Source organism: Diceros bicornis, chromosome 5 (genome assembly GCF_020826845.1).
Source record: "Diceros bicornis minor isolate mBicDic1 chromosome 5, mDicBic1.mat.cur, whole genome shotgun sequence".
Classification (NCBI taxonomy): Eukaryota; Metazoa; Chordata; class Mammalia; order Perissodactyla; family Rhinocerotidae; genus Diceros; species Diceros bicornis.
Genome location: NC_080744.1, coordinates 49627557 through 49637435, shown reverse-complemented (window position 1 = coordinate 49637435; position 9879 = coordinate 49627557). Strand labels below are relative to the sequence as shown.

At 38.9% G+C, this 9879-nt stretch overlaps 1 protein-coding gene across 7 annotated transcripts in view; it reads left to right on the top strand.

Annotated features, from left to right (window-relative positions):
• Positions 1 to 4959: 4959 nt before the first annotated feature.
• WDR72 (WD repeat domain 72) overlaps positions 4960 to 9879 on the top strand; it is a 294043-nt gene continuing 289123 nt past the window's right edge. For 4 of the 7 annotated variants that reach the window (XM_058541607.1, XM_058541606.1, XM_058541613.1 and 1 more), the window contains exon 1: positions 4960 to 4982. The gene's annotated coding sequence lies outside the window, so the exon portion shown is untranslated. The remainder of the gene's footprint in view (positions 4983 to 9879) is intronic. The other 3 variants (XM_058541608.1, XM_058541610.1, XM_058541609.1) reach the window with 1 other exon arrangement.

The following is a 9879-nucleotide window of genomic DNA, read 5'->3' as shown; positions in this document are numbered from 1 at the left end:
ATTAGGCTTTTCCTGTTTTCCCAGAGTGGGGACTTGAACTTAAAGCTAAGGACCAGTAGCTGACAAGCACATTCTGAAAACTCTTGAAAGATCAGACACCTTTTAAGGCTTTTTAGAGGTAACTAAGCCATCTCATCTACTCTACAACCATCACCCCATGACAACTCTCTCATCCAGTCTATACAAGCAGAGGAACGTGCAATGGTGGGAGGGAGGAAGAGGAGAGTGGAGGAAACGTCAGAAATGTAAGTCATCTGCCAAGACAAGAGTTTTATGTTATTTTCCCCCTTTCCTCCCCATGAAAGAGGAAAGAAGCGCTCAATGCTCTTTTTAAGAGGACTTTTTAAGAACTAGAGTGACCAAAAAGCTGTGGAATCTGATGATGTCATTTAAAAAACTTTAGTTTGCTGAAGGAATTGAGTGGAGAAAAGCATATGGTTTTCATGTGTGTGCCCCCAACAAGGTCAGTTGCATGTACAGTCAGCCTAGAGGAATAATGAGAGGTGATATCAGAAAGGTAAACAATCCACATTGTGAGACTCTTGAATTATTAGCACTTGAAATTTATCCTGAAGGTAACAGGGAACACTTGAGGTTTGGGACCTGGTCAGTGCAGATGTTTATGAGGGTTAAATGAGCTATAGTGTGTAGTGTAGGTTAGAAGATGCAGAGCCTAGAGACATGGAGGCTGGAGAGGAAGTTGTTACAATAATTCTGATGACTCTTAGCCTACATTAGAGTGATGACTATTAAAATGGAATATAATAGCAAGGGTGTTCTACATGCAGAATTTAAAGGTCTTGACAACCATCTAAATCTAGGGAGTAAGAATAAAGGAAAACTAACTCGATTTGAAGTTCTTGAACCTAGATCATGATTAGGTTGGCCACTACTTCCCCCCATATGCCTTTATTGAAAGGAAAAAAAAAAGCTATGAATGGTGGTTATTTTAAGGGAAAATATGAAGAGATCAATGTGGCGTAGGGTCATTTCTCCTTTCCAACTCACCAAAAACTTCTTCATTCCTTATCCCACAACTTCCTCCCCAAGATACTGTAACTATCGCCACTAGTTCTCTCCATCTCTGAGAATGGAGCTGGTGCAATATGGTGTGACTTACTGAATGTTGAGGTAGAGATGTAAAGAAGACACATGGATCCCTGAGAGATTTGGCTGTGGGTCCAGAAACATGAACAATGAGCCAGATTCCTCAAATCTTAGATCAGAGGTCATTGCAGCACATCACAATAGTTGCTCTCTGTGGGTTCCCCTGAAGGTGGGAGGTTTTTAGCTTCATCCACTCCATACATCCACTGTAAGAACACTCCACCAGCTGCAGAAACCAGCAGCAGAGAAATTTTTTTCCTTCATGGATTTTTTTGAGGGAAGGGGCACAAAATTACAAGTTGAAGAGTTAAAACACAATCACTCACCTCCATAATAATCACTCTCCTAACCCTAATCCTTTCCATTGGTATCAGGCTTGATCTTGCTTCAATCAAGATGCTAACTGAGCATGAAGAAGCCACAAGAAATCAATATTTCCAATTTCTAGAATTCAAAATTTCAGACCTGAACCAAGGCCACAGGCTCAGGCCTAGGGAGTCTCATGGACATCTGCTGCCCCCTCCCAATTTCATCCATTTATTCAGTTATTAAAAATATATTTATTAAAGGCCTATCTGTGCCAGGCACTGTGCTCTTAACAGGAACATAGCAATAAACAAAATATACCTTCCCTCAAGGAGCTCATAGCCTTGTCAGGAACACATCAGGACATAAAAGCAGAATGCTATACCTGATATAAATGAGCAGAGGCTGCTACAGGAATGATCAGCCAGCATAGACTTGGAGAGTCAGGGAATGCTTTCCCAAATTCAGACATAAGCTGAACCTGAAGGAGAAGGAGAAGGTAGCCGGGGAGAATCAAGAAGTAACATTCCAGGCATGTGCAAATGCTCCAAGGCAAGAATAAACATGTCTGAACATGGCATGACATGGAAGGTCAATTAGTATCACGGGAGCCTAGAGAATGGAGGGAGAGGAGGAGGTTGGCAGGAGAAGTGGGGCAAAAAGAAAGAAGTCGTAAAGAGATTCCAGGAGCCATATCATAAATGAAGGCCTTTGTAAATGAAGGCTTTTGTAAAAGAATTTGATAAGGAATTCAAGGGCAACACACAGCAGTCAAATTTACTTTGGGGACAGGTAACTTTGGAAGCTAGGTGAGAATGAATTAGAATTAGAGGAGAATATGATTGGCTGCTGGGAAACCAAACAGGGAGAATGAGGATGGCTTGTGGTAGTAGGACTGGAGAGAAAGGAATAGATTCCAACACTATTGTCAAGAGCGATTTGCAGGCCCCACTTTAAATTATATGTGAGGAATGAGGGAAGGGATGGAGTCATCCTTGAGTAGACGTGTGGCATGGGGGTTCAGAGCAGAGGCTCTAGTCCTCCCATTTATTAGCTGTGTGACCTTGGCCAAACTTCTTAAGCCACTGTCCTTTGGTTTACTCATTTGTAAAATGGAAATAATGACAAGACTCGCCTTCCAGAGTGGGTATGAAGATTAAATGTGATAATGTACATAAGGTGCTCAACTATTACCTGGCACATACCAGTTGTATTAGTTAGGACATAGGCTCACTTGCTGTAACAGAAGCCCCAAACTATGGTGACTAAAATAAGATAGAGTATATTTTCCTTATATCCAGGTATAAGCAGTCCTAGGAAAGCAAGCTGGATGGCCAATGCCTCTTCATTCTTATTGCTCTGCCATCATTGAGATGATGCATTCGTCCACGTGGGAAGAAGAAGAAAGGAAAGTGAAAAGGAACAGCACATACAGCTAAAATTCAGGAACTCTGTGTCATTGTAGAAAAGGGGAGGATGCATATCAGGAGACAGAAATATTCCATGTATGTTAATGTTTTATAAAGATAGAAATTAACTGCTTGAAGGAGAGGAGAAAAACAGGAAAAAAGCATTTCTGTTGGGTGAGACTTGGTAAACTTAAGACAAAATATTTCCAATTTTATTGAAGGAGAAGGATTTAGACAAAACTGTATTATAAAAGGATTGTGAGGAACCCAAAGGATTTGATCTTCTTGTAATAGGGATATTGCGAGAATTAGTTAAAGTATTCGGAACAAAGCTACAGGAACTCCCAAATATTATTAATGAAGTATCTTCAAGGAGAGGGGAAATATATACTAATATTGAGAGAAAAATGTGTAAGCCCACAGGAAGTTGCTATGGATTCCCTTTTCTATGGAGCAAAGCATGACATCATGGAGGAAAATATTAATGATTTTCTAGTCATGAAATGTCCAAAAGAAAACAAAGTCGTGAATGTTTGTGTCAGTGTATGAACACTTGTTTTTAGGTAGCTCATGAGATATGTGATATCTCATATGAGAGTCACACAGCCTTGAAGTGGAGCCGACCACTTTAGGATTGCACAGGTTTGCTGCCCCCAGGTGGCAGTCCTCACCCCCCAGGGGTGACTGCAGGGACTGCTGGTCACCCACTGCCCTAAACTTTCTATCTTCAAATCCCAGACCCTGATCCAGGGTCCCTGTCTCTCTCTCTCACCCAGTACGGTGGACTATCAGTTAGCTTTCTGTCCTTATGACTGTTCTTGTTTTTAAATCTGACCCTCAGTGAATTCTCTATAGAAAACCTCAAAGAGCATTTCCACAGCCCTGCGTAATAGAATCAGGTCTTTAGCTTAGGATTTAACTTATTTTCATCCCTCCATACCATATGGGTTATTTTTAGCTCTTTATGGTTTGGCCAAGAGCAAAATCAACAATCCTAGCTGCCTGTGGTTTAAACAAGAGGAGATATATGACTCTTTGTGGACAGGGCACTTTCCCAAGCAAGAATACCTTGTACATTAAGCAGAGATAAGGACCCTGCTGGGGTAGGCTACACAGGCTATTAGGTCTACCTGACCACCCCTCTATTCTGATTCCTGCAGCACAGTTAACACAAGCCGAGCATTCAGCCTCCAGATCCAGGAAAGATAACCCAGGGGCTGATCCTCAGACGATCACTGTACCTACTTCTTCGTTCAAATTAGTCCTTTTGTTACAAAGAACTGTAGACCACCTGTCCAAATGGCCCATGGCTGCGTTTTGGTTATCAGTTCAAGCATATAATGCAATTGCTTTTCCAATTGTTAGTGAGGTGGGAGTGCATTGAAATGTCCTCCACCCCTCCCTCCCTGCCTGCAAATCCAGTCAGGCTGTCGATGGGGACTTCTGGGTATCGGAGAGTGGCAACTTGGCCATTTTCTATTCATAGGTGGATTAATGTGATAAAGGTTTGTAATATAACCTTGAACAGGGAGGAAAAGAGTGCACCTTAGCAAAATAATGTAAGGGTTATTGTTTTACAGGAAATAAGATACAAATCACATTAATAGGCAGGAAGGAAATCAATCCTCACAGTGGTAAAGTGTGTTTATTCTTAGATACTTTAGGAAAAAACAACCACCGTCTTAGGGGTAGGTGCCCCTACCCCACCCCACCCCTCTCTCAATTCCTCAGACTTTTACCATTTGCAGAGTTTCATCCGGAAGAAAAAGCCGTTGACTTTCAGTGGATGCCTTGAGGCTTCGGGATTAGTAAAGAATTAGTTGTAAGGTGGTTTTCATTAATCCACAGAGAAGCGGGGGCACTAAGGCGTAAGAAGGGCTTAGGTAATGGGAGCAATTTCATCAAAATCGAACATCAGGGCCAGCCCCGTGGCTTGGTGGTTAAGTGTGCGCGCTCCGATGCTGGTGGCCCAGGTTCGGATCCTGGGAGCGCACCGAGGCACCACTTCTCCGTCCATCCTGAGGCTGAGTCCCACGTACAGCAACTAGAAGGATGTGCAGCTATGACATACGACTATCTACTGGGGCTTTGGGGGAAAAAATAAATAAATAAAATCTAAAAAAAAAAAAAATCGAACATCATTCATATTTCATCCGATAGGTAAAAATTGTATTTTATTGTAGTTTTAGTTCTTGTTCGTATTATTAATACAGAGGAGCATGTTTTCTCATGTTTATTGTTCGTTGTTCGTTTGCATTTCTTCTTCTTTAACTGCTCATTTGTGTCCCTTGACCTCCAGTCTGATGTTAAATAGCAATAACGAGAGTGGACATCTTTGTCTTTTTCCTAAATTTATTGGGAATTCCTCTGGTGTTTCTCCATGAGTATGATTTCTACTGCTAATTGCTGATTAAAAACTCCTTTCAAATTAAGTATACTTCCAAGTTTCTAAAGATGTTCCTAAGAAATGGATGTTGAACTTGATCAAATGGCCTTTCTAGCATCGGTCATATAATTTCTCTCCTTAATTACCAATGTAGTGAATTACTTCAAGATTTCCAAATGTTGAACCATCCTAGTGCTTCTGAAATATGGCAAAGTGTTATTTTCATATTCTGCTAGATTATATTAGATGACTGTTTTTAATATTTTTGTTTCTATGTTCATATATGGAATAAGTCTGCAAATTTCTTTTTTGGTGCTATCCTCCATCACTTATGGAACTGGTGACATATAACACTTTCATAGTATGAATTGCTAATCTGTATGTCTTCATCTAGGCTTGCAATAGCTTAACTATCTCAAGTTTTCTGTGCCTTGAAGTTTGGGTTGGATTTGCTGCCCAACATTTGGATCTGGTGCCGGTGGGTCAGAAGGGAGGTGGGGGAGAGAGCTCTTTCATTGTCTGTCTTTATAGTTTCTACCTGTTCTTGAATCCAAATTGCTAATTTTTTTCAGGAAAGTTATTCATTTCATCTATATTTTCAAATTTGTTGATATAAATGTATAGTTAGTATTCATTTGAAATTGTTAAATTTCTTCATTATCTGAGTAAATACCTCCTCATTACTATTATTGTATATTTGTGTTGTCTATATGGTCTTTTCAAAGAAATAGCTCTGAAGACAATATTTTTGCTTTCCATTTCATTAATTTCTGCTCTTATCTTCATTAATTCTTTTATTCTTATTTCTACACTTGATCTTAGCCAAAAGGCCGAGAAGCAATTCTTATTTCTTTAGTATTGCAACTTATCTGCCTTCTGAGGTGGAATGTGTAGCTCATAGATTTTTATCTTCTTTTTTTTTTGCTTTCAAAAAATAATATAAAGTTTTAATACATTTTGCTTTCACTGTCATTTATTTGTAAATATTAATTTATTGTTATAAGTGTAATATAATAAAACATCATAATTTCAGAGTATTGAAGAATCACAGTTGAAAAGTTTTCTTTATTACCCTTGTCTACCACATAATTCTTACTTGCCTCTTTAACCTGAGTTTTTAGAAAGGTTTCTTTTTAAAAATGATTTCTTTGTGGTTATTTTACTGTCCTCCTTTGCTGTTTTATTTTTACCATCTTTTAGTCATTGATTTCTTGCTCTATTGCTTTGTAGGTTCAGGATTTCTACTTTGGGGGATTTACTGATGTTTTTCTTTTGGCCTAATATGTAATCAATTTTGTGTGTGTGAATGTTTCATAGTCAACTTACTTTTAAGTGGAGCCAATTTTTAGCAAACTTCTATATTTACAATTCAAAAGAAAATGAACAGATAAATAGAAATATAATTTCAGATATGCATTTTTAAAGCTATATCAACAAAAATATAGCCTGAGAGTAGAAATAGATTTTGATGGATCATTAAGTTGTGGAGTTCAGTGGTCCTCAAAACTTGAGCCTTCATTATTCTTCTACCTTCCTACCTGAGTCACTGTTATGGGCTGAATTGTGTTACCCAAAATTCATAAATTGAAGTCCCAACCCCTGTACTTCAGAATGTAATCCTATTTGGAGAGAAAGTATTTAAAGAGGTGATTAAGGTAAAATAAATCCATTAGGGTGGAATCCTAGTCCAATAGGACTGGTGTCCTTACAAGAAAAGGAAGAGACACCAGGGTGCATGTGCAGAGAAAGGGCGATGAGAGGACACAATGAGAAGTTGGTCTCTGTAAGACAAGGAGAGAGGCCTCAGGAGAAACCACACCTGCTGACACCTTGATCTTAGACTTCCATCTTGTAGAACTAGGACTAAATAGTTTCTGTTGTTGAAGCCACTCAGTCTGTGATATTTTATTATGGCAACCCTAGCAAACTAATACAATCACACATGGACCACAGTTTCCACCACATTCTTCATAACTAAGGCCAAGTGCATTTGCTATTTATCAGTCACACCTGCACCATTGTTTTTCTTAGAGTAAAGAAATATTTTTCAGTATCCATGTCTTTATCAAATGTAGAAAAACAAAAGGTAGTCCAAATTAGATCACTTTACTCATTATGTAACTTGTCTGTTCCCAGTAGACATTAACTCATTCCTTTAATTTGCTCATTCTTTTCTCTCGGCTTGAAGGTTTGCCACACCTACAGATGAACAAACCGGTCAGTAGCTGGTCCAAGGCTATGAATTCAGGTCTCCTGACTCTTGGTTCAATGCTCTTTTCCACTGCTCATTTCATAGACTTCAAGTTTGGCTAGAAAATTTACTTTTCTCTCCATCCCAACAAATAGAATTGCATGATAGTCAAACAATTGGCCTTCAAGCTTTTGTGAAAACGAACATTTCTGAAGCCCATCATAAGGTCTGATACCTTTTCATCTAGAAGGAATCAGGGTTACTTTATAACAAATAGCACAATCTAGGAAGAGGGCATTCTTCAGGGACATCTATACCTTCAATTCTGCAAACACTATTGGTTTCTATGGGTCTATCTTCTTCTGGTGAAAAAGAGAATTTCTTAAGTTATGGAGTCTGAAATATTTAAAGATGTAGCCAATGCAGAGAGAATATTGAAAGTTTAAAATTGAAATTCACTTGCTACAGGAAGTGCTTGAGGCCTGTATTGCCTTTAATATTCCTTTGACTGAAAGCCATTATGTAATTATGCAATAAGTCTTTGCACTATAAATCAATGGAACTCATATTAAGTAGCTTTCTTTTGAAGTGATTGAAATGAGAATGGAATTGAGAAAGAGTGAACAGGGGGAAAAGCATTTGTTGATTTTTCCTGTTTAAAATAGATTTTATTATTTTTTTTTCTCTTCCAGTTTCATTAAAGATAATGCAAATAAGTAAAAAGGAAGAAAATACCCACTTATAATCACCCACCCTCAGTAATAACCAATATTGCTAATTCAGTGTACATATTTCCAGTCAGTTTTGTATAAACAGAAATATTATTTTTAATTGAAATTCTGTTTGAATTAGTGGATTTCCCTAGAAGAAAACCTTGTGACAAAGATTCGAGTGCTAGTAGCTCATTTGAGTGATGTCAGGAAACATAGGTAGGAGAGTGGAAAAGTGAGAGAGGGAAGGGAGAGCAGCCAATAGGGGCACATTACCTGGGAAGTTACCACTGTGAGTAACTGGAGCTGATCCCAATGAAGAACTCTGGGAGTCAGTATGGAGCATGGGTCTCAAAGTTATCTCAACAAAGGGGTGAATGGGCTGTTTATACATGAACTCCATCAATTTCTGGCTGCCTGCTCATCCAGGAGCATAATTCTTCAGCACTTCTGGGCTGCTAAGCACATGGACAAAGAAAACTCAAGCAAAGAGAAGTAGATGTTGGCAAGCATACACTGAAATAGTGAGGGTGAAGGTATATGGCTGTTGCACACATAGCATCTACCACAATTGGAATGTTGTTTGGTAACCTGCTTCATTCATTTATTATGCCTTGAATTTTTTACATGATATTAATTGGTCTGAGTATTATATTCATTGTTACTCCTTCTCACTGCATACTAGTCTACTGAGTGACTACATCAATCTCTGATCGCTGGCATTCGGGGTTTCCACTTTTTTCATTTTAATATACAAATTGTGATAAACATTCTTGTATTGAAATATTTTGTGCAATTATAACAATATCATTATTACAAATAGCTAGAATTTGAATGTCTGCATCAAAGAATATGCAAAATTTTATGGCTTTTCATTTGCATTGCAAAGCTTCTCTCTTGAAAGATTGTACTGATTTACCCAATTCACAATGTGTGTTATTTCTATTGTTTCCTGCCTAATCTTGAGCCAAAGGGACAGGGCTGCCCCAGAAGCCATGGGGGTGGTGCTGCCACCACAGTGAGCATGGAGGGCAGAGCATCAAACCAAAGAGGATTAAGATCTAATGGAATTTGCCTTGCTAGGCTTTGGACTTGCTTGGGACCTGTCACTCCTTTCTTCCTTCCAATTTCTACCTTTTGGAATGGGAATATCTATCCTATGCCTGTCTGCCATTATATTTTGGAAGCACATCACTTGTCTGGTTTCACAGGTTCACAGATGGAGGAGAATTTTGCCTCAAGATGAATTCTATCTTGAATTTCACCTATATCTGATGTAGATGATATTTAGATAAGACTTTGGACTCTAGACTTTAGAGTTGATGCTAGAATGAGTTAAAAGTTTTGGGGCTGTTGGATGGAATGAATGTATTTTGCATGTGAGATGGACATGAATTGCGTGGACATCCAGTGGTGGATGCTATAGATTGAACTGTGTTCCCTAAAAATCCATATGTTGAAACTCTAACCCACAATGAAATGTTATTTGGAGATGAGGCCTTTGGGAGATAATTAGGTTAGATGAGATCATCAGGGTGGAGTCTTCATGATGGGATTAGTGCCTTTGTAAGAAGAGACAACCAAAGAGCTTGCTCTCTCTATCTCTATCTCTACCTTGTGAGGCCTCAGCAAGAAGGCAGCCAACTGCAAGCCATCAAGAGAGCTCACCAAAACCGGACCATGCTAGCACTCTCATTTTTGAACTTCCCAGCCTCCAGAACTGTGAGACACAAATTTATGTTGTTTAGGCCACCCAGTGTATATTTTGTT